This window comes from Podarcis gaigeae (genome assembly GCF_964106915.1).
Source record: "Podarcis gaigeae genome assembly, chromosome: 4".
NCBI lineage: Eukaryota > Metazoa > Chordata > Lepidosauria > Squamata > Lacertidae > Podarcis > Podarcis gaigeae.
In genome coordinates, this window is record NC_139677.1 from 106,512,454 (window position 1) to 106,538,448 (window position 25,995).

At 45.9% G+C, this 25,995-nt stretch overlaps 1 protein-coding gene across 1 annotated transcript in view; it reads left to right on the plus strand.

Annotated features, from left to right (window-relative positions):
- The window catches only part of LOC310843361 (uncharacterized protein), a 172,562-nt gene that overhangs the window by 83,742 nt on the left and 62,825 nt on the right, over positions 1-25,995 (plus strand). The window lies entirely within an intron of this gene.

Genomic DNA, 25,995 nt, shown 5'->3' on the forward strand with positions numbered 1-25,995 from the left:
AAAACGAAAGTAACTCATCTCACATAACAAAGTATAGAACCCCATATGTGACACCCCCCCCCCCAGGGACAGGACATCACTCCATGAGCTATTAACCCTGTAAGCTCTGGTTCTCCTAACATGTTCATCACAAAGCCCATTCAAAATGATGAATCTGGCTTTGCTGTTCTTTTCTTTCTAAGCTCTTATTTTGGCTAAATCACCCTCACTTGTGCCTGTAGGCTGAGGGCTTCTTACTGAATGCAAACAAAAAAACTTAATTAATTAATTACATTTCTACCTGATTTGGAGTTTAGAATATGTATTTGGGAGCATTCTAGTGCAGTCTCCTTATAAACATGAATATATATAAAAATTTGAAGAGGTGACAATATATGTTTCTGACATCAGGCAATACAACATGCACAAACATAAATAATAAATCCTCTCCTGCCTTCCTGAACATTGGCACACTGACTGTGCTGGAGAACATAACCATCCTCTTCGTCATCAAGACGGAGCCCAGTCTCCACCAGCCCATGGACCTTTTCCTCTCCATGCTGGCCACAAAAGACCTGGTCATCAGCACCTCCACCTCGCCCAAGATACTGGTCATCCCCGTTTGGTGTTGTCTGCAGATGTGATGAGCAGCCCCTCAGTTCCTTCATCCAAATCAATTTATAAAGACGTTGAACAACAACGGACCCAGGACAGAACCCTGCAGCACCCATCTTGTCACTTTCCCCCAGGATGATGAGGAACCATGAAGGAGTCCTTTTTGGGTTTGGTCAGTCATATCCACCTAACAGTTACCTCATTCAGCCCACATTTTACCAGCTTCCTTGCAAAAATATCACGGGGGACTTCGTCAAAAGCCTTACTGAAATCAAGATGCACTATTTCCACAGCTGTTCCCTGATCAACAAAGTTTGTAACTCCATCCAAAAAAAAAAGGGGGGGGAGGAGAGATTTCTCTGGCTTGACTTGTTTTTGAGAAAGCCATGCTTTCATCCTGTATGTTTATGTTGTGACATCCTCAGATGAAGGGCACATAAATTTTAAAAATGATAATAAATAAGGATATGAACAAACAGTAACACGTGCAAAGGAAGGCAATTCATGTATTTATTTAATTTGTATACCACCCCACCCACTGGTGCCAACTTGAATAAAATATGGGTGGGGGGCCAGGTAAGGTCCGTCTTGACAATCACATGATGCATGCACACAATTGGAAGGGCAATGCCTATAAACTGGGGGGTGGGCCCCTCAAATATCTTATTGGGGGGCAAAGACCCCTCAGCCTCTAAGTGTTGGCTCCTATTCTCTACACTCACAGGTCTCAGGACGGTTTCAACATAAAAACACAATATAAAAATACAAAATCCACATCTGTAACACCCCCTCCCCACCACATTTTAAAAGGGAATTAGATGTTAATCAGCCAAAGGCCTCGTTAAACAGATATGTTTTTGCCTGGCAGCTAAAGCTATATGATGGTTTTTTTCCCAAACTTTGTATGAATTCTTTGATGGGAAGTGAAAGAGGAGTTGTGATTGAAACTCTTTCCACATTCCATACACTGATAAGGTTTCTCCCCTGTATGAATTCTCTGATGGGAAGTGAGATCGGTACTCCTACTGAAGGTCTTTCCACATTCCACACACTGATAGGGTTTTCCCCCTGTATGAATTCTCTGATGGGAAGTGAGATGGCCACGCTGACTAAAGCTCCTTCCACATCCCACACACTGATAGGGTTTATCCCCTGTATGAATTCTCTGATGTAATGTGAGTTTGCTGCTCCGACTGAAGCTTTTTCCACATTCCACACACTGATAGGGTTTCTCCCCTGTATGAATTTTCTGATGGGAAGTGAGAGAGGAGTTGTGACTGAAGCTCTTTCCACATTCCATACACTGATAAGGTTTCTCCCCTGTATGAATTCTCTGATGCCTAGTGAGATCCCAGCTCTTCCTGAAGCTCTTTCCACATTCCACACACAGATAGGGTTTCTCCCCTGTATGAATTCTTTGATGGGAAGTGAGATGGCCACTCCGACTAAAGCTCCTTCCACATTCCACACACTTATAGGGTTTCTCCCCTGTATGAATTCTTTGATGGAATGTGAGTTTGCTGCTCTGACTGAAGCTCTTTCCACATTCCACACACTGATAGGGTTTCTCCCCTGTATGAATTCTTTGATGGAAAGTGAGATGGCCACTCTGACTAAAGCTCCTTCCACATTCTCCGCACTGATAGGGCTTCTCCCCTGTATGAATTCTCTGATGGGAAGTGAGATGGCAGCTCTTACTGAAGCTTTTTCCACATTCCATGCACTGATAGGGTTTCTCCCCTGTATGAATTCTATGATGGGAAGTGAGAGAGGAGCTCATACTGAAGCTCTTTCCACATTCCATGCACTGATAGGGTTTCTTTCCAATGAGAGTTTGCTGATGGGAAGTGGAATGGGAGCTCTGACTGCAGCTCTCTCCACACTCCAAATTTTTACGTTGCTTCTCCTCCCTGGGGATTTTATCATGGTCACCTTTGTTCTTGATTTCCAATTCATTACAATCTGCAATGGAGACAAAAAGGGATTAGAGCCTCAGGAACAAATGGAGACGAACTGAAGGGAGTTGGGTGTATGATCATTATCTTTGTTTTTTGTCATTTACCAATATATTTATTATTAGATTTTGATGGATTCTTGAATGTTGCTTTGTTTGATATACAGTAGTGGCCCAAATTGTGGAAGCCTTTTGGAAAAAAGTGTATTTCAGAGGTTTGTTGGCTCAAAAAAACACTTATTTTGGAGTTATTTCATAAAATTGTATATCAATGGAAAGATAATTTAATCAAGAACGCAATGCAACAAAATTTGTTCACTTCGCTGTATTCTATGAAAAGTTTTAGCCAAATAATAATTTTCATTGGTTTTTGCAGTTATTTTAAACATAACATTCAACTTATATATAATATAGAAAGCATTTGGCTACAACAGCCTGAAATTTTCCTCTTCCTCAACTAATGGTTTTCCCACTTATTATCCTATATTTCATTTTGGGATTGTAATTATTACCTTTAAATCCTAATCATAAACCAACAATTTGTAAATTATACTTTGCAATAATTGATAAAATCCACCTTACAAAACTTCTTCTAACTCTACTCGTGAAGTTAGTTATTGTAATGGCTTGGGTCTCCCCCAGAGAAGTGAGACAACTCCGGCAGAAATTATTTCATATTTATTGCTCAAACTCATTAATCACTGCAGAGCTCAATCTTCGGTGTCTTCCCCCAAGTTCGATGTTGAGTCTGAGCTCCGCCCCTTCCTTCAACGACAAGCCCCCACGGTATCTTCCGCTCTTTTTCGCACCTCTCATGAACTTTCATAGCTTAATGAGATTTGGCAGAGATCATTTCCTTTCACTCTGTGTCTGCTTCACTCTCACTGCTCTGCAACTTTCTTCTCTCTGTGTTCTGTCCCCCTCCTCTGTGTGTACAAAGGTTGAATTCCTGGGGCTAATTGCTTCCTCCCCTTCTCAGGAATTTTCACTGTTTTTCCACTGTTCCAGTTTCTGTCTTGCCTGTCAAAGAATCCTGTTCTCTGACATCACCCCCTCCTCTAAGCCCCCTTCCTTCTCCTCTTCGGCCTTGCTGCCTGCCACAGAGGACTCTCTCGGTTCTGGTTCCCACCCTGTATCACTCTCCTCAGCTACTTAGCTAAGATCGTTTTTCTCCCTCCACCCTCTAGGCTTGGGCTTGTGGGGGTACCTGCAGTGGAACTGCCTCTGCAATTCTTGGGTGTGTAAATCCTGGCTCTGTACCCAAGAGTTTTCCTGAGGTCCATAACCTTTCCATGACACTAAATACTGCAACTTTCTTCTACACAGCCTTGACTTTATAATCTGTTGGATCACAAATTCCTCCTGGTCTTCTACCATAATAGCGGGAGGGGGTGCCTGCCTAGGTTCCTGGTAGTGGTGTGCAGGTACATACAGTGACAGGAGAGCCCTATGGAAAACAGGATATATCTTCATTGAGGCTCGGAGTATAAGTTTGAACGACACTGGGTTTATCTGTTCTGCCACTTCAAAGGGCCCCAACCGCCTTGCCTCCAACTTTCTGCACCTCCCTTTCATTGGCAAGTCCTTTGTTGACAACCACACCTTATCCCCCACTTTGATCTCCTCCCCGTTGTCTACGCTCGTCCACATCTTTTTTGTACGAGGCCTCAGCCTTGTCCAGTTTTTCCCAGTACTTCTTGTAAGGCCTGCATCTCCCCCACAAACTGCTCTGCTGCTGGCACTGACAAAGTGCTCCATGGATCTGTAAACGCTCTGGGATGTTTTCCATAGTTGGCTAAAAACAATGTTTGTTGGGTCGACGCATGCACCGCATTGTTATATGCGAATTCTGCTATTCTGAGTTTGTCCATCCAGTCTTCTTGCTGGTAGTTCACATAGCAACGCAGGTATTGTTGCAATGTAGCATTGGTTCTCTCTGACTCCCCGTTGGTTTGAGGGTGTCTCGCTGAGGTCCAACACACTTCCACTTCCAAAAGCTGCATCAGCTTCCTCCAAAATTGTGAGGTAAACTGTGTCCCTCTGTCTGAAATCACTCGCAATGGCAACCCGTGCAGCTTGAACACGTGGTCGACAAACATCTGTGCAGTTTCCTGTGCTGACGGCAGCTTTGGACATGGCACAAAATGCGCCATTTTCATAAACAAGTCCACCACAACCCAGACCACTGTCTGTTTCCTGGAGGCCGTGATAAAGTCCATTGTAATCGCCTCCCACGGTCCTTGTGGAGTCAAAAGTGGCTGCAGCAGCCCACCCGGCACTGCCCGTGGCGTTTTTGCTTGCTGGCAAGTGTCACATGCCTTAACATACTCCTTAGTCTCTTCTCTCATTCTGGGCCACCAAAACTGTCTCCTTAGCTGATCTATGGTCTTGTACTATCCAAAGTGGCCCACTGTTGGGTTGTTGTGACACTGCCGCATGACTTGCGCCCGCAAGTTACCTTCTGGTATGTAGAGCGCCTCTCCCTTGAACAAGAGACCTTCCCTTTCAATGAATCCTTCAGTATTGTTCTCACCACTCCGTATCGCTGTCAGTTTCTGCTGTGCAAATTCATCTCCTTCTATTTGTTGCTTAAACTCATATACTCCGACAACAGGCGCCACCACCAGTTGCAACTGTTTTGGCTTCAGAATGTGTTTCAACTCTTGTTTCTGTTCTCTCTCCATGTACTCAGGTTTCCCAGACAAGGCGTCCGCCCTCTGATTTTGATGCACTGGCACATATTGTATGTGGAAGTTGAAATGAGCAAAAAAACTGCGCCCATCGGATTTGTCTCTGGTTTAGTTGTGTCACGGTCTGCCAGTATTCTAAGTTCTTGTGGTCTGTGCGCACCTCCACTTGGTGTTGTGCTCCTTCTAGGAAGTACCTCCATGTCCCTAAGGCTTCCTTTAGAGCTAGCAGTTCTTTCTCCCAAATGGTGTAGTTCTGTTCCGAGGTGTTCAGTTTCTGAGAGTGGAATGTACACGCCCTCAGGTTGCCATGGCTATCTTCCTGAAGCAGCACTGCTCCTACCGCCCTTTCAGAAGCATCCGACTCCAGCACAATCAGTTGATAATGATCTGCATGGTACAGATACTCCTTCTGCAAACATCTCATTGAGCTTCTTGAACGCACGCTGTACCTCCTCCATCCAGGCAAATGGCTTCTTACCTCTCAAACAGTCCATGAGGGGCGTGGTGAGTTGCGAGTAGTTGGGCACAAACTTCTGGTAATAGTTAGTGAAGCCCAAGCGCCTCTGCAACTCCTTCTTTGTCTTGGGCTTCTGCCACTCTAACACCGTCTTCACCTTCGCAGGGTCCATTTACACCCCATCAGGAGACACTTGATACCCCCAAAACTCCACTTCTCTCCTGTGGAACTGGCATTTCTCCAACTTGGCGTAGAGCCTGTGTGCCCTCAGCCATCACAACACCTCCTTCACGTGTTGCACATGTGCTTTAAGGCTCTCCGAGAAAATTAAGAGGTAATTGAGGTACAATAAGACCCATTTGTCTAAGAGGTCTGCCTACACGTGATTGATGAAGGCCTGGAAGGTGGCCATACCTGATTGCAAACCAAACGGCATGACTAAATACTCGAAAGTCCCATATCTGGTATTGAATGCAGTCTTCCACTCATTGCCTTATCTCACCCATATCAAATTGTAGGCCCCCTCAAGTCCCCTTAACAATATATTGTTGAAGAGGTATAAGGAAACTCAAGTCACTACAAAATCAGACTGGTAAAGGCAGGAAAAGGTGCACAACAGCAAGTGATGATCGAAGAATGGAGACACTGTGCCTATGTGACAGAAGAAAATCATCTGGGTGTCTACAAGATGTCATGGCAAAATGTAATATGAAGTTGAGTGCAAGGACTGGTCTAAATGTTAGATTTCTAAGGGAAAAGCCACTGTTATCTCTCAAGCCAAGACTGAAAAGATTAAACTGGGCTAAAACCCATGTTAACTGGACAGTGGAACAATGGGACAGTGTTATTAGGAGCAATGAGACCAAAATCTCATCGCTTGGTAGTGATGGCATGAAATATGCAAGGAGAAGAATCGGAGAGGATTTACATGCATTACATTGACTTTGAAACACCCAGATAGTGTTATGATCTGGGGTTGTATGACAGCAAAAGGAGTGGGCAGAATTTGCGTCAATAATGGGAATGTAAATGCTTTAAAAACATAAATGAAATACTTGAGCCCAAACTGGAGTGTTCCACATATGATCTTTTCCCAGATAGTTAAGCGTTTATATATATTTCTATAAATAATTATTTATTTATTTTATACTTCAACAGGATTCAGCTCCATGTCATGTTGCTGCTGTGTGCAAAAGGTGCTTTCAAGATAAAGATATTCCACTGCTTGAATGGCCTGGGAATAGCCCACACTTCAACCCAATCAGAAATTTATGGAGCTGCCTAAAGAAACTTGTTAGTCAGAAGCAACCCAGCAATAAAGTCCAATTAACAGAGGCCATAATTCAGTCTTGGTTTCACTTTATTACAGCTGCAGAACTAAAAAACTTGGTTCACTCCATGGGAAGGCATTGTAAGGCTGTAATTAAAGCTAAAGGTTACCAAACTAAGAATTATTTGACATAGTGAGAATTTTTGTATACAGTGGTGCCTTGCAAGACGAAATTAATCCATTCCATGAGTCTCTTCGTATAGCGGTTTTTTCGTCTTGCGAAGCAAGCCCATTGACAGCTTAGCGGATTAGTGCTATTAGCGGTTTAGCGGCTTTTAGCAGCTTTTAGCGGCTTATCAGCTTAGCGGATCAGCTGATAAGCGGCTTAGCTGCTTAGAAAAAGGGGGGGGAGGAAAAAAAAACCGCAGGAACTCGCAAGACATTTTCGTCTTGAGAAGCAAGCCCATGGGGAAATTCGTTTTGCGAAGCGCCTCCAAAACGGAAAACCCTTTCGTCTAGCGGGTTTTCCGTCTTGCGAGGCATTTGTCTTGCGGGGCACCACTCTATCCCCTTTTTTCTATGTATTTCACTTTTCTTCTTTATGACTGCTGTTCTAATAAATAATCCTTTATAAATGTTATTGCATTACATTCTTCATTTTATTATCTTTCCATTGATGTATAACGTTATGGTATTGTTCCCCAAAAAAGTGGTGTTATAAGCCATCAAACCTCAGAAATACACTTTTCCCAAAAGGTTTCTACAATTTTGGCCACTAGTGTAAGATGTTCATTTTAAAGTTAATGTACTTTTTATATCGGATCAGATTGTTATTATTAATGTTTCATATATATGTGTGTGTGTGTTGGCAGGATATAAATAAAAATTATTACTATTATTATTATTATTATTATTATTATTATCATTATTATTATTATTACTACTATTGTTATCACTGCTAGTACTACCTGAGATTCAATCAGCCTGGCTCTTCTCTGGGGCAGATGTTGTTTGGCCCAGTCATGGCATCTCCTCCATCTCCAATGTCAGTCGTCTCTCTGGTCAACCCAAGACTGACAGCAGCAAAACCAAAAACAAAAAACCTGACAGAAGCTACTTATCTATTCTAACAACTCTGAAGCTGACATTTAAGATGCCTGGGCAGTTCAGACCAGCCGAATCGTGGTATAAAAAGGCAGAACTGGAGGAAGATTTTTGACAGAAAAAACTGTAATTTGCTGTTCAAGGTTTATTGTGGGGGTGTTAGGTTCCCAGGTGTTGTAGGGGGCGCTGTTGAGCTCTGTGAAAATATCTGAGGTTTGTCAAATAGAGGTATTTTTTGAATTTCCAGGCAGTTAGGACGATCCCACAGGGAGCCTTACCAAGAGAGGCCACGATCCCACGATTCTTCTCCATGACGTCCTTATGCAGAGCTCTCTGGTCAGGATCCAGCAACGCCCACTCCTCATCCGTGAAACGAACAGCGACATCTTCAAAACACACTGGACCCTAAAAGAAAAAGGGAAATTTCCTCCTCTGAGACAGCAGAAATATGATCTGCTACACAATGCTCTGTTGTTTCCTTCCTGTAAATTGCGGTGTTGTTTCAATAGGATTCCTTTGCTGCACATTTTAATTCTGGATGTCTATTTTGACATTTTAATTGAATTATTTCATTAATTATGGGTATTCGTCTTTGTGCAAATAGTTGGTACTCCACCTTGTGGTTTTCAAATCATTCTGCCTACGCAAGCATTCCAGTTTCCCCGATGGAAGGATCCACTTTCCCCTCTACTCATGAGCTGTTCTGGGGAGGTTCCCTCCCAATGCCCTGCAGCCAAATTCAAGGGGTTCAAGGGGGCATGGAGAGGGGGAGGAATGAGGGGCAGGCCCCATTTTGCAACGGATGGGGCTAGTTAGGTGACTCCTGGCCACTATTTGTTATCGTCTGTCCATAGCATAGAAGCTTATTTCAGCACTCAGTGGTGAATATAGAAATACAATAAGCCTAGTTTGGATGGCCATCTGTCTTGGAGGATCTAGCTGAGATTCCTGCAATGCAGGGGCTTGGACTTGATGACCCTTGGGGTCCCTTTCAACTCTAGGATCCCATGAAAACTGCAACTACAGATGAATCCTACAGGCGACATTCAGAAGGCTGGAGTCACAGAGTTATATGGGCAGGAAATCCCACACTACACAGCTGGAGTTCACACTTTCTTAGCAAGAACATGATATTCACAGACTTGGCTGAGTTTCAGGTCTCATGAGAAGAGCAGCTCATTCCCTGAGGGTCTGCCAGTTTGTATTGTCAATTAATGGACTAGTCTAGGTGGAAGTTTCTTTAGTGTGGAGGTATATGAAAAGTGAGATTATATAGTGCAAAGTTTGTTTAAGTGCTCTTGTAAAGAGGTGCTCTGTTGAGTATTTTGTTAGAGAGGTAATAATAATAAGAATATTTTATTGTTTATACGCCGCCCATCTGGCTGGGTTTCCCCAGCCACTCTGTGCGGCTTCCAACAAAATATTAAAATACAATAGTGCGGCAAACATTAAAAGCGTCCCTAAACAGGGGTGCCTTCAGATGTCTTCTAAAAGTCTGGTAGTTGTTTATTTCATTGACAACTGGTGAGAGGGTGTTCCACTGCATGGCTGCCACTACCAAGAAGGCCCTCTGCCTGGTTCCCTGCAACTTGACGTCTCGCAGAGAGGGAACCACAAGAAGATCCTTGGTGCTGGACCCCAGTGTCTGGGTGGAATGATGGGGGTGGAGACGCTCCTTCAGGTATACTGGACCGAGGCCGTTTAGGTTTGCTATAAAGCAGGGGTGCCCAAACCTTTTTCCAAGAAGGCCAGATTTGATGTAGTAAACATGTGTGAGGGCTGACCAAAGTTGCTGACTTTTTTTCCGGATTGAAATTGTTGGGCTTTAGGTCCCCAAAATAGACATTGGACCTGCCTGCTATAAAGTGTGGCTTTCAGGCCTTGGTTTATATATTTGAGTAGAGTTTATATATTATAGATAAGATGATAAGATAAGTTAAAATAAAATAAGAAAAGATGAGATGGTGATAAGCTAAGCTAAGGTTTATAAGATAGCTGTTTTGTGTAAATGTTTTTCTTTTTTTTAAAATATTTTTTATTAAGGATTTTCTTGTTTTACAGAAGTGTAGTGCCTCGTATTTTTTTTTCTTTCTTCTTCTTCTTCTTCTTCCATGTAACGTTTTTACAAATCCGTTTCATTTGTTGAGGCATTAGGGGGAGAAGAAAACAGAAAGAAAAAAGAAAGGGGGGGTGGGGAGAGGGGGGATGGATGGGGGTGGGGTCGGGTGGCGGTGTTTCTATTATGTTTAATGTATGTAGAGTTTGGTGTCAGCGTTGCTTGTGTTGTTCACTTGTGTTCCTTTGGTGGTGAGAGAGGTTGGGGTAAATGTTTTTCTATAAGTGTTTTGCTTATCACTACTTCCTTCACAAAATAAATGGGGAGGTTGTTGGTTTGCATTTCTTAGTACAGAAAGTATTGATCTGAAATGTAGAGCTCTTTCCTGTTCTAATTAATTCAAGAGGGATCTGGAAGAAACAAGCTGAAAGTTCCTGGTGTTTGGGCTATTCCTTCGGAGAAAGTGAGTACAGTTGGTTTAAATTGGTTCTGTTATCTCTTCTGTAAGGTCATGCTGACTATAAGAAGAGGCCAGAAGGAGCCTGGGTTTCACATTCTCTTTCTGTCTCGGTTCTTTCTGATGTTCTGTACACAGTATGCTTAGTGTTAAGGTTTAGACTTATTATAAGTTATGGTAAGAATTTATGTTAAGTCTGCTGCAACTGGATTTCTTATGGGCAGTGCCAATCCTGAATGTATTGGATTTGTGACCATTATGCTCATTAGTCTTCAGTAGCAGTAAAGCTCTGATGAATGAAATACAATTGCCTCTGGTCTATTTTTTTGGGAATCCTGTAACATGTTTAAATTTTACTCTGCTAACTATATATTGGAGTTCTGCTCTGGATCAATATTGAGTAGAATTCCATGTCAGGGTCTTCCTCCATGAAATCAGTTGCCAAGAGGCAAGGCTCCCCACTCCCCACAGCTTTCCAAGTCCCCTCCTCTCTGGGGTTTCTGGCAAGTGATTGAACAGTGCGCCAATGTGCAGCCTGCCTTTGCTCCTCCATTGTCAGACGTTTCCTGGCTCTGAGAGACAAGCAGGGAGGGTGGATTCTGGCAGAAGGAGAGGGAGCCCCCGGTGGCTCCTCCTTCTCCTGACTCACCTCTGCCTCCCGACCTTCCTCCTCCCACTCGTCTCCTTCCTCTTCTGCCTCTGATTCTGCACTGCATTCTGCCACAGAGTCTCCCAGCTCACAAAGCCCTGTTACCCCTTCAGCTTCTGACACCTCCTCTTCCCAGGCTTCTCCCTCTTCTCCCTCTGACTGCTCATCCTTCTTCCACCTCCACTCCTTGGGCTCAGAGTCGTCTTCCCTTCCTGGTTCCCTGGCTGCTTCCTCCCACCATTCCTCTGTACCCAACCAGTCCATGACATTGCTCCATCCCTTGGCCTCTGTCCGCACAAGGCAGCTTCCCCTGACCTGATCTGGTTCCACAGCCACTGTTCCCCTTCTGCCCCCATGAAAAGGTGGATCAGGAGGTCTAGCCGGCAGCCTTCTGTCACCTGCAAGAGAGAAAAGGTAATCAGGATGCCAGGAGTGCCTGCTTCTCTCACAGGTGAAACAGGGCATCTCTAACTATAGATGGGCCTTTGAGAAGCCTTACCTGCTGAGTGCATTAGGAACTTTGTGCCCATTTCATATGTTAGATAAAGGTAAAGGGACTCCTGACCATTAGGTCCAGTCGTGGCCGACTCTGGGGTTGCGGTGCTCATCTTGCTTTATTGGCCAAGGGAGCAGGCGTACAGCTTCTGGGTCATGTGGCCAGCATGACTAAGCTGCTTCTGGCGAACCAGGGTATCACACGGAAACACCGTTCACCTTCCCGCTGGAGCGGTACCTATTTATCTACTTGCACTTTGATGTGCTTTCGAACTGCTAGGTTGGCAGGAGCAGGGACCGAGCAATAGGAGCTCAACCTGTCGCAGGGATTTGAACCGCCGACCTTCTGATCAGCAAGTCCTAGGCTCTGTGGTTTAACGCATAGCACCACCTGCGTCCCAAATTGCATATGTTAATTGTGCAAAAATACATCTCCCCTCCTCTGGACCCCTGTTCCCAACTGTCTCCCCCCAAAACAAGATGAAAAGAACCCCTAGATGAGTTGGAAAACCAACAGAATAGACCAAACAGAGAAATGCCACCTTCCTCCTTACCCAGTGGCCTCACTCTGGTGTCCAACGGAGGCCTCTCTGCCTCACAGGAATCCAGGTTCATTTCTGCAAAATGATCGTTTTCCTGAAAGAGCAACAAGGATTCAAAACAGAGAATGAATGGTGAGAAATGTTAGAAAGAGAATGACAAGGACTTGAAGGGTGTTAGATCTCATTCCATGGATGCTTTCCCAGAAAAAGGATGGTCCATCAGCAGACCATTATGGGATGTTCTCTGTCCTGCTTGGAGCCCCTTGGGAGTATCCAGAGGAAAGTCTCTCTCACCTGCTTTCTCTCCTCTGCCTGACTCAGGAGGAAACCTTCGGCCAGGGCCACCGCCTGCGAACTGGTCTCTGCTCCACAGTCCCTCACCCAGCTCTCCATCTCTGGTGGAAGGACAGCCAGGAACTGCTCTAAGATCACCAGGTCCAGCATCTTAGCTTTCGTGTGCCTTTCCGGCTTCAGCCACTGGTAGCAAAAGTGGTAGAGTCGGCTGCAAACCTCTTGGGGTCCTTTGGCCTCCTGGCAGCAGAACTGCCTCAACTGTTGGCTCTGCACCTCTGAGCGGAGGGTGTCCTCCTCACCCAGGATCTTCTGCACAGAGTTTTCCCAGAATCCCCCACTGCTCCCAGTTTGGATGGCATGGCCTCTTCCTGCTTCAGGGCGAGCTGAGTCTCGCTCATCCATCTGTGCTCTGAGGGAGCCTCTGAGAGATCGGAAGGAACCCTTTGGTCTTCTGCCAAGTTCTGTCCGTATTAATGTGAAGCTGTACCAAAACCTACAAAGCAAATACATTGTTCTGTTACAGAATCTGTAGGACGGGGGTGGGTGGGGGGGGGGTGGTTCCCTGAGCAAGCATGGATGAGTCTTGCTGGGAACCAGGGCTGGACTGCACCGCATCCCAGACCATGAGCTATCTTTTTTAAAAGAAAGAGGAGGAAGAGGAGACGAAATAAGTCTCTAGCCTTCTAGCAATGCAAAATGTGGAGGCAACTGAAGGGATTTCTATGAGATGAATCAGCCTGGTTGCTCCTGCCTTCCAGTCAATGCATGAAGTCAGAACTGACTGACAAGGGAGTCATTTGTATCTTGTGAAAAATGGATTATTGGCTCTAGTGGGGGTCCTCACCCGGGGGTCCTCAGGAGTTGCTCCCCACCCCACCCCCACTCCCCTACTTCTGTCTCCTTATTTGCACTTGGACTCTCTGCCACTCTCAAGGTAGACTCCTGGGTGGGGTCCCTTTTTCTTTGCTCCAGAGGGCCAGGTATGTATCTGGCCAACCCCCTGAGGGCCAAGTGGACGGGGCCAAAAAACATTTCCCTTGAAATTTAGGCGGCCAATTTATTATGATTATTCTCTTAGATAGGTCAACACACACACAGCCACTGATTCCAAGGTCCCTGGAGGCTCAGGGAGTAGCAGCGCCCATTTCCGGCTGCTTTGCCAGCAACAATCCCTTTGGGAGAGAGAGGATGTGGTCCTGGGATGCCCTGCTCTGGGTGCGAGGGGATTGCTGCAGTGGCCTCCGTGGGGAGCTGCCCTGGGAGACACTGGGAAACTGGTCCCCAATGCAGCAGCCAGACTTTCATTCCTTTCTCCCCATGTTTTGTTTTTTTGGGGGGGGGCTAGTCCACCTCCTCGTCCAGCTTTGGATAACCATTTGCCGATGTTTTGCAGTGGTGCTGAGAGACGTCACACAAAGTCCTAGGGACTCCTTTGTTTAAAGAAGAAGGTGGAATCCAAAATGAGTCCCATGAGTTTGGGACGCTCTGATCTGCAGGAAGGAGAGCGTGGCAGACCTGGCCCCTCCCTGGCAGGACCCCCTCCTCCCTGACTTGGGGTCCCCCCCTACAGGAGCACATCTGGCCCCCCAGGCACCCTCCCCTGCTGCAGCCCTGGGACCCCCACCAGACCCCAGAGAGAGAGGAGACTCACCAGATCCCAGGAGAGATAGCGAGGCAGCCCTTGCAGGAGAGACACCAAAGCGGGAAAGGACTGGGGGGGGGGCCCTTGGCGCTGGAGGACCTGCCCCCCTTGCTTCCTGTCCTCTCTAGGAAGGCAGCTCAGTTCCCTTTAACCCTTGCAGAGCCGAGTCCACCTGGCTCAGCCCTCTCTCGCTTGGCAGAACCTCAGATTTTTATTATTTTTTATGGATTTAGGGGGGGGTAGCTGCCCCCCTGGCTATGCCTATGGTAAGGGATCCTTTTTTGGGGGGGGGGGACTTTGGCTGTGGGTTGGGCTCTGAGCATCTCCCTCGGTCCCTTGGCCAGAAAGCAGCGCAGCCCAGGCTGGAGCGCAGCGGGCGAGACCCTGCTGGTCTGGCTGGGGAGAGCGAGCCCTGCTGCAGCCAGAGGAAGGCTGGAGCATGGGGGGGGGGGAGAGGTTCCTGGGTCTCCCTCTCCTGAGGGCAACAATCTGGCCCTGAGACACACATGTTCCTCCTTTGGTTACATTCACTGTGTGGTTGCCTCATTTCAGAGGGAGTTTCTTTCATTTGTGTCATATTTTACACCATTATTTCAGCTTTGAGGTCATACATGATCCCGTTAGTCTTTGTCACAGTATTTTCATCCCTCCCATTGCAAAGATCATGTTTGTTTTACTTTCTGTCTCAGAGAAAAGAGGGGCGGAAACCACTCTTCCAGTCTTCTGTCTCTAGCACTCCGCTGTTTTTCTTTGATCTCATAGGTGGCAGTATGAGAGACCTGACTCTCACGTGCATGTTTGTTATGTTCTTTTGTTTTGTTTAACCAGCAGTAATAAAACGAGGTATGGAACAAAATAAGGTATGCAGCAGCATCTTCAAAAGTAGAGCAGCTAAGGAGCACCGAATCCTTGGTCTCCCACAGGGCTGGTCATATCATTATTAGGCAGAGACAGCATCTTCAAAAGCAGAGACAGCACCTTGCCAGCAAAGGTCCGTATAGTTAAAGCCATGGGTTTCCCAGTAGTGAGAGCCGGACCATAGAGAAGGCTGATCGCCAAAGAATGGATGCTTTTGAATTCTGGTGCTGGAGGAGACGCTTGAGAGTCCCATGGACTGCAAGAAGATCAAACCTCTCCATTCTGAAGGAAATCAGCCCCGAGTGCTCCCTGGAAGGACAGACCCTGAAGCTGAGGCTCCAAGACTTTGGCCACCTCATGAGAAGAGAAGACTCCCTGGAAAAGACCCTGATGTTGGGAAAGATGGAGGGCACAAGGAGAAGGGGACGACAGAGGACGAGGTGGTGGGACAGTGTTCTCGAAGCTACCAGCATGAGTCTGACCAAACTGCAGGAGGCAGTGGAAGACAGGAGTGCCTGGCGTGCTCTGGTCCAGGGGGTCACAAAGAGGCGGACACGACTAAACAACTAAACAACAACAACATGCAACAAAACCTCCATTGTTTCGCTTCCATTACTCTGCTGCATTTGAGGTGCTCACAGTAGCAAATGTGAGTCCGCTGCACCAGGACATGTGCTCTGCTGTTCCTGCAATCCTGTGATCGAAGGGTCAGAGAAGGTGCTCCTGACACTCAGCCCATGCAGGAGCTGAAGACGTGGGCTTTAAAGGGTGTACAGACAGTCTGTTGGCAAACATTTTATTAATAGGAGGTTACAAAACTGTGACAGGGCACCCCCCCCCCCCATGATCCTTTTACATCAGCAGGAAGCTCCTCCTAGAATTCAGGAGTGGAGAGAGAGGAGGGGATCCCAGGGTCATCTAGTCCAACCCCCAGCAATGCAGGAATCTCAGCTAAAGCATCCATGGCAGATGGCCGTCCGATGTCTGCTGAGAAACCTCCCAGGAAGGAGAGTCCCCCACCTCCCAAGGGAGACCTTTCCCCTGCCCAACTGCTCTTAGATGTCCCTCAAGGCAGCGGGTCCTGAGTTCTAGCCCTGCTGAAATAATGGCGCTGGCTGCCAAGGAGGAACCAAGCGAAGTTCAAAATAAATAAATTCTATTCTCATCATAAATGAGTAATACTTTCTTGTGCATGCTTTTATGCTAATACAGTGGTACCTCTAGTTACGAACTTAGTTCGTTCCTGATGTTTGTTCTTAACCTGAAACTGTTCTTAACTAGAGGTGTGCTTTCACTAATGGGGCCTCTTGCTGCCGCTGCGCCGCTGGCACACAATTTCCGTTCTTGCACTGGGGCAAAGTTCTCAACTCAAGGTAACTCTTCCAGGTTAGCGGAGTTTGTAACCTGAAGTATTTGTAACCTGAGGCAGTTGTAAATAGAGACTGTATACAAAGTGTATCATTTCCTCTTCCAGAAATACTTAATTGCTAATTCAAGGGACACTGAATTCCTTGCAGAGATGACAGGACAACTTTCCAGATTAGTTATCTGGGAGTGAGACAGTTGGCAGAGTGGCACTGGGCTCACTAAGATGCCAGCTACTACAGGAATTGCTTTCTTGAGCCTTTTTAGGACTGCAATACCATTTTCAATTTTTTTTTTTGAAGATTCATTTTTAAGTCATGGCAGTGTGTGAGCAAATACTCCACATTTGCCAAGCTTTCAGGAGCAGGACTAAGGGGTGAAATGAAGCCCCCCAGATCCCCAAAGGGTGAGGGAAAGGGTCTATCTCCCTTCTTCCTTTTCATTATCAGTTCTTTCCACCTAAGAAATGGGAAGAAAGCAGCTGCTCATGCAAAGTGCAGCGTTTGTTGGGGTGGAGATTTATGAGCTGACAATGGTAGGATTCATCAGTAATAAATATAATTTGTTCTTATCTGTAAGTGAAGTCACATTTGAAACAATACAGAAGCAGTCAAAGGAAATTTCCTAGGAAGTTTTTTATTCAGTCTCACCTGCAATCATGTGTGCTGAACACACAGAAACACATTGATAATGTGAAATTACAGTCTCCAAATAACAGAAAACCCATATAAACAGATTATTGGAATAGTACACATGATTTCTCTACCTCCTTTTTAAAAGAAAAAAAATTGCTTTTATTTATTTTCATGGTACAAAAGATAATTTTAAAGAAAGCAATGGTTACAACAGTAAACAACAAATAACTTGTCCTGATGAAATTGTAGGCTTTCATCCTGCCATGTGTTAAAGTTTCATTTGATTATTCTAAAAAAGATCACACCACCTTTTCCCGTGAGTGATGGGTGGATTCTTGCAACAGTCGTCACAATTTATGTATTCAATAAACATTGGCCACGTGTTATAAAAGGATTGTGTTCCCCCACCTTCTTCATTTCCCCTGGCAAACAAAATTTAAGATACTTAAATGGTGGTGCCAAGAAACGAATAGTATTCTAGGTGGGGCAGAATAAAGTGGTCTGATTCTGCCTTCTGCAACATTAGCCTCCGCTCCCAGTTTGGTGTTAATAGTAATAATAATAATTTATTTGTTATTTATACCCCGCCCATCTGACTGGGTTTCCCCAGCCACTCTGGGCGGCTTCCAACAAAATATTAAAATACAATAGTCCATCAAATATTAAAAGCTACTCTAAACAGGGCTGCCTTCAGATGTCTTTTAAATTCTGGTAGTTGTTTATTTCCTTGACATCTGACAAGAGTGTGTTTCACAGAGTGGGCGCCACCACCGAGAAGGCATTCTACCTGGTTCCCTGTAACCTCACTTCTTGCAGAGAGGGAACTGCCAGAAAGCCCTCGGCGCTGGATCTCCATGTCCTGGCTGAACGATGGGGGTGGAGACGCTCCTTCAGAAATACTGGACCGAGGCCATTTAGGGCTTTAAAGGTCAGCAACAACACTTTGAATTGTGCTCGAAAACGTACTGGGAACCAATGTAGGTCTTTCAGGACCAGTGTTATATGGTCTCAGCGGCTGCTCCCAGTCACCAGTCTAGCTGCCGCATTCTGGATTAGTTGCAGTTTCCAGGTCACCTTCAAAGGTAGCCCCACACAGAGCGCATTGCAGTAGTCCAAGCAAGAGATATCTAGAGCATGCACCACTTTGGTGAGACCGTCTGGGGGTAGGTAGGGTCTCAGATTGTGTACCAGATGGAGCTGGTAGACAGCTGCCTTGGACACAGAATTGACCTGTGCCGCCATGGACAGCTGTGGGTCCAAAATGACTCCCAGGCTGCGCACCTGGTCTTTTAGGGGCAGTTACCCTATTCAGAACCAGGGAGTCCTCCACACCCACCCACCTACTGTCCCCCTAAAACAGTACTTCTGTCTTGTCAGGATTCAACCTCAATCTGTTAGCCGCCATCCATCCTCCAACCGTCTCCAAACACTCACACAGGACTTTCACCGCCTTCACTGGTTCTGATTTAAAAGAGAGATAGAGCTGGGTATCATCTGCATACTGATGAACACCCAGCCCAAACCCCCTGATGATCTCTCCCAGAGGCTTCATATAGATGTTAAAAAGCATGGGGGGGAGGACGGGACCTTGAGGCACCCCACAAATGAGAACCCAGGGGTCTGAACACTCATCCCCCAACACCACTTTCTGGACACTGCCCAGGAGGAAGGACAGTAACTACTGTATAACAGTTCCCCCAGCTCCCAGCCCCTCTTGACCAGGGGTCAGCAAACTTTTTAAGCAGGGGGCCGGTCCACTGTCCCTCAGACCTTGTGGGGGGCTTGACTATATTTGGGGGGGGGGAATGAACAAATTCCAATGCCCCACAAATAACCCAGAGATGCATTTTAAATAAAAGGACACATTCTACTCATGTAAAAACACGCCGATTCCTGGGCCGTCCACGAGCTGGATTTAGAAGGCGATTGGGCTGGATCTGGCCCCTGGGCCTTAGTTTGACTACCCATGCTCTAGACCAGGGATGTCCAACACATTGATTGCGATCTACTGGTCGATGCCTGCAATGTTTTGGTAGATCATGGTTGATCACTGGCCCCCTTCTGGCCCCGCCCTCTCTCCTTGCACCGGCCTCTATTGTTGCAGAAGGGAAGCTGGAGTTTAGAAACCGAGGCCGTTATCTGGCCAGCAATTGTAAGGTTAGTGGTGCCTGCATCTGTTCCTCCCTCCTTAAAAAAAGGTCAACAACCTAGAGCTGAATCCCTAAAAGACAGGGCATTTCCCCTCCCCCAAAAAGAAAAAAGCTCAACAACTCTTTGACCTCAATTCCTAAAAAATGGGGGTAGATCACTGACAGAAACCAGCCATCACAAATGGTGCACAGCATAGAAAAAAGACACAGTGAGACAGCAGTATTTTCAGGATGGAGGAGCAGCTCCTTCGACTTCTCTCCTGTCCGGTAATTTTTATTATCCTTTGTCTCTCTCAGCCTGCATGGCCGTCTGCCAATGTCTCACGTTACATCATCCGGTCATGGCTTTTACTACACCCATCACCATATAAGGTAATTACTGCCCAGAGGGAACACAACTCCATATAAGGTCAATGCATTCTGTACACTGCCAGGCACAGACATGCTGGTCACCGAGGTCAGGAGGCACCACACGGCAATACAAGCCTCTGCCATGGCTTTATGACTCCCACATGCCCTCTTTCTTTATTTTATTAATCAGAGTCATATATTTCATTACCAATACGGTTATACCGAGCACGATAGGCAACCCTTGTGAGGCCGGAAGCAGGCCGCTGACGGGAGAACCATGTAGTACATACAGAGATTAAAGAAGGAATACATTGTATACAGCAACACAAAATAACGCAAATAACTACTATAAGGATCATTAAAATCAATAAATGTTGAAGCCAACTTCCATCCGGAAGCCAAGAATATAATCATGCCCATGCATCAACGGAAGGGGGGTGGCGAGCGGATTGTGGGCTACCATGGTTTCCTTATGGTCGATCGTCGCAGATATGCTGACATTATTATCAGGAATAAACATACAACAATGAGAATGAACAAGTGCACATACCCCTCCTTTTGAGGCCAAAATGACATGCAAAACATAACGATTTTGTAAGACCACCTCTCTCATTTCAGATACCTCCTAGTTGAGATTCTTCAATGCTTTTATGGTATCATTTAAGAATCCTTCTGTCCAATTTGCTAGCCGATGGAGGTCCCTATAGTTCATTGCTGCGCCCACTGAGGGCAGCAAGGCCTGAGAAATCTGGGTACCGGTATATTGATTTATGGGTGAATTAACCTCCCGACGATTTCATAGTCTAAGAGAAGATGGTAACTTATCAACCTTATACAACAACAGAACCACGATACCCAAGGTAAATGTGCCTGTGAGGTTTTGAGGAATGGCTTTGTATGCTTTTTCACCACCAAGCAACCATAACTCTCTTTGGAGTAAATAGCTGATATTACTACTCTGTTGGGACCAATTAAAGGCTGCAGTAAATAAAGAACTGATATGAAATTGCTCATCAGTGGCATTTGCTAAGCCAGGGATAGAAGAATTCAGACTCCAAGCTGCATGGTAGGCTTCTTTTCTAGTTTTTAGCCATGCACTGGTGTCACTCCTATAGCACTGAGATTGGTCACTGTATGTTCCTGTAAGAGAACAAGAGCTATTAAAAGTGAAATTCATTGTATATTGACAGTTGGGATATATGCCCCATGATTCTTTTCCCTGTTCAATTTGAAAACAAATGGGGGCAGGCTCATGGAGGGTCAATTATACTGGAGGCCAAAAAGATTGCTTAGGGGATATAACATTTGTAAATTGAAAAGATCTATTAACAGGCACACCATGAAGCATTAAGCCTGAATGACGGGCAAAAGGGGGCATGTGCATACACAACCAACATTTAGAAGCATGCAATAAACTGGCAAACATAATCATATCTTGTACAAAAATATTATCCCTCCAAATCTTATGATAATTTTCTCCCCTAAAAGTCTTATTCAACAATGCTGTTCTTCTAGTTCGAGAGTGGCTGAGCCGTGGATACTGCCAGCCAGAGTAGGATTTTGACGACAGCGGCTTGCCAGCTGATAAGGTGAAATATGGTGGTTTCAACTGGACTGAGTCGTCTGCTTCTCTTCCTTGTATAACAGTGCAGCAAAGGATGGCGAGGCAGATGGTGAGGAAGGCGCTTCCACAGTTGAAGGGACTCGCATTGAGCTGGAACCCACAAAGGCTTGTCCTCAACGTCCACTGCCACGTCCCCTCGTCCCCACATGATCAGCGGAACAGGTCCATGCCACGCGGGATCAGGCAAGCGTCGGTACACCACCAAGGGGCGGGGGGAGTGCCTCCTCCTTCCTAAAATGCAATTCAGCGGGGGTATGGGTCCTATTATGTGGATATAAAAGATGGTTAAGTACAAAAAAACCTGGTGGACTGCCGAAGGGATATCTGCTGTTGGTATGCTTCGGCCGCAAAGCTGCTTAATCAATAGTGCTTTGAACGTCAGGTGTGCTCTTTCCACTATAGCTTGCCCTGTGGAGTTAAAGGGTATACCATGAGTTAATTTCACATTCCACAACATACCAAATTCCGAAAATGTTTTAGAAATACATGCTGGACCATTATTAGTTTTGATACGCGCAGGTTTACCCATGACTGAGAAACAGCAAATAGTGTGCTGAATGACATGCCAAGCTGTTTTCCCCCTCATGGGCGTAGCCCATATGAATCCAGAGTGGGTGTCCCCTGTGAGGTGAACCTTGGAGAGTGGAGCCAACACAGGTGTGTGTGTGACATCCATCTGCCAACACGCCAATGCAGACGTGCCCCTAGGATTGACAGCATCAAAAGGAATGGCCAGCGGCGATTTAGAACAAGAAGCACATTGGGAAACAATATCCCTTGCTTGGGCCAAAGGAATAGAAAACTGCTTTGCCAATGCTTTCGCAGGGAGGTGAAAGGTATTATGACATAGTACAGGATCAGAAAAGAGAGAAAAGGCAGAAATGTCCCTGTAGGGCAAGTAACAAAGAAAACAAGTCAGAATCCAAGGAAGGAGTTATATAAGATATTGGTAAAACAGTAAAAATGCAATATACATACTGAGTATCCACAATAAGATTGAAAGGTTGAGTAGAAAAGGATTGAAAGGCGAGAATCATAGCCGCTAGCTCAGCTTGCTGAGCAGAAAACTGTGGAGGGGTAATTAAACATTTCCATTTTCCTCCCTCCTCCCATGTCACCACCCCCCTACTTTTTGTTCCATCCGTGAAGAGGGTCAGTGCAGAGGGAAGAGGTGTAAGAGACAAGGGGGTGGCCAAAACATAGGTGACCTGTGTCAGAAATGTCAAATGGTCATCCTTCGGAGGGTTAAAAATGATGAAACCTATAAAATCAGCCAAGGCGATTTGCACGGCAGCATTAGTTATGAATAAGTGCTGCTGTTCAGTCTGTGAGAAAGGCAAATGAATTGATGCAACATCAAAACCGCTCAAGGCTATGGCACGAGAACGTCTTTTAATGACAATGTCTGATGTAGATTCAATTACTGAATAAATGCTTTTTGGTGGGGTATTTGGTAAATGTAGCCATTCTATAATGCAGATAGTCTTCCTCTTGTCCGTTTGAGCATATAAAATTCCTGTTGGCAACAATGGTGTAGCAAACACTGCCAGATGCAGCTCGTGTGCAGAGGCTTCTGTGATCCTGTCCACGAGAGTAGATCGCAGGTGCTGATTAATGGTTTGTAATGCAGTGATCATTGCTGAAGTGACCTGGATTACATCTGCTGGATCCTTGTGTCCCGCGAGCGCCGAAAACAATGGTGATAATGTGCTGGTTTTTATTTAGCGCCACCGCCAGCAGATGAGCCTTGTGGGTGGCTGTACCTACAGACTGACAAATGCGTAGCATTGCTGCTGTGTCTGTGGTAGGACTGTGTATTATTGGTCGCAATGCAACTTTACAATCCTCATTCGTATTTTCAAAGGCCAATTGTTTGATAATTATTTGTTTGGCTTCAGGATTATCAACCTGGCGACTCACTGCTGTAATCAGCCTGTCCATAAAGGAAGAATATGATTCTCTTGCCTCTTGCCTGATTGAACCCCATCTAGACTGAATACTGGTGGGTTCTGGAATTTTTCTCATTGCTTGTTTAGCAGCAAGGGTGGTATCCCTCAATAAGATTTGCAGCAGTGTGGCTTGCACTGAAGCCTGAACAAAGGGACCACGCCCCATCATGGCATCTATGACATCTGCGAGGGTAACGTTAGGGTTATTCCCTCTGATTTGTAGTAATAAAGCTGGAGCATAAGCATGGAGGGCAGTTTCCCATTCGTGGGCAAACAGTACGCATGCTGATGGAGGTAACACTGTACGGGCCAGAAGCTTTATGTCATCTGGAACCAAAAGCTGGGCTAATGTGGCTTCCAAAAGCACCTGCGTATATGGGGCTTGAAGTCCATTGGTCTTCACTGACTGCTGCAACTCTTTCAAAATCTTTAAGTCAAAAGGTTGGTGTTGGGCTTGGGTGCCTGCCGGAGCGCCAGCAGGGGGCACTATAATGGGAAATGCCACAGTATCCTGAGATAAGGAACATGCAGGAACTGCACGTTGAAAGGGAGTAGCTGGTTCTGTCGTGAGGGAGCAGGATCATTGCCAACCAGACCATGATATTTTTGCAGGATTGGATCCTCTGGCGAGAAACTATAGTCCGGAGGCTTGGGGTCTGGTGGTGCTGGCAAAGCGAGTGCCGGAACAGTCGGCATCACGGCAGGCTGGATTAAAGAAGCCGGAGGTGATGTTGGCAATACTGCCATGGATATATTTTTTGGTGATAAAGAGCCCATGGCGTAACGAACCTTGCACCATGCATTCAGAACATGAACGCCGATGCTAGGGTGTCCATGAAAATGTGCTCCAATTTTGTCCCAGTGTTTTAATTCCCAAGTTCCATCCTGGGGATACCAGGGGCAATGTTCATCGATGGCCAGAATAAGCTGTATCAAATCACCCTCAGGAACTTCCAATTTGTTGGAGGAGAGGAGAAATTTTAAGTCTTTAAAAAATTTCTGTTGGGGAATAGACAAAGAGCTGCCCATTTTTCTAAAATCAAGATAAAAGGGATCGACTCACCGGGGATCCGAAGATGATTAGCGCTTGTAACCCTTGCCGGGCGTGGTGAGTGATGGTGCCATTGTGTGGATCGAAAAGCCTCACACGGTTTTCTTTAAGTCAGCCTCACACTGTTTTCTTTTAGTCGAGCCTCACACGTATTCTTTTAGTCAGCCTCACACGGGGCACCACTTGACGGAAACCAGCCGTCACAAATGGTGTACAGCATAGAAAAAAGACACAGTGAGACAGCAGTATTTTCAGGTTGGAGGAGCAGCTCCTTCGACTTCTCTCCTGTCCGGTAATTTTTATTATCCTTTGTCTCTCTCAGCCTGCATGGCCGTCTGCCAATGCCTCACGTTACATCGCCCGGTCATTGCTTTTACTACACCCATCACCATATAAGGTAATCACTGCCCAGAGGGAACACAACTCCATATAAGGTCAATACATTCAATACATTGCAAGGCACAGACGTGCCGAGGTCAGCAGGCACCACACGGCAATACAAGCCTCTGCCATGTCTTTATGACTCCCACAGATCACTGCCAGATTTTAATTTTGAAAGTATATCCCAGTCTCTCGGGAGTTGGCCACCCCTGCTCCAGATGGTCCAGAAGGATGTTATGGGCAATGGTATCAAAAGCCACTGAGAGATCCAACAGAACTAGGAAACAGTTCTCACCTTTGTCCCTAGCCCACCAGAGATCATCGACCACTGCAAACAAGGCATTTTCAGTCAAATGATGAGGCCTGAATCCCAACTGGAAGGTATCCAAATGGTCTGCATCTTCCAGGCATGTCTGGAGTTGTTCAGCAATCACTTGCTCAATCACCTTGCCCAAGAATGGAAGATTTGATGCTGGGCAAAGGTCTAAAGATGTTTTTTTAAGAAACGATTTAATAACCATCTTTTTCCGTGGGTCTGGGCAGGTCCCCTCACAGAGAGAAGCATTCACCACCCCACAAAGTCCATCACCCAGCCCTTCCCGGCTTGCTTTTATCAGCCAGGATGGACAGCAGGTCCCTGGACCTGATGGAGAGAGGCAGAGACGGGACCTGCAGGCACTCACAGCAGGGGTTGCCTGCAAATGTGATGGGCATCCCCTCAGTTCCTTCATCCAAGTCATTTCTATAGACGTTGAACAACAACGTGCCCAGGACAGAACCCTGCAGCACCCCTCTTGTCACTTCCCCCAGGATGATGAGGAACCATGAAGGAGTTCTCTTTGAGTTCGGTCAGTCAAATCCAACTAACAGTTACCTCATTCAGCCCACATGTTACCAGCTTCCTCACATAAATATGACAGGAGACTTTGTCAAAAGCCTTACTGAAATCAAGATGCACTATTTCCACAGCTGTCCCCTGACCAACAAAGTTTGTAACTCCATCCAAAAAAAGGGAAGGAGAGATTTCTCTGGCTACACTTGTTTTGAAAAAGCCATGCTTTAATCCTGTATGTTTCAGTTGTGAAATCTTCAGATGAAGGGCACATAAACTTTAAAAATGATAATAAGGATATTGACAAGCTGGAACATGTGCAAAGGAGGGCAATTTATTTATTTATTTAATTTGTATACCACCTGACCCAGTGGTGCCAACTTGAATAAAATATTGGGGGGGGGGAGCAGGTAAGGCCCGACTTGCAAAATAAATCACATGATGCATGTACACCATTGGAATGTCAATGTGTACCAACTGGGGGTTTCCCAACTGGTTGCAAACGGGATCAGTTCCGGAACCCTGTTCACAACCTGAAAGGAACACAATCCACATCTGCGTGTCTGCGCACGCGAAGGTCGCAATTTGCCGCTTC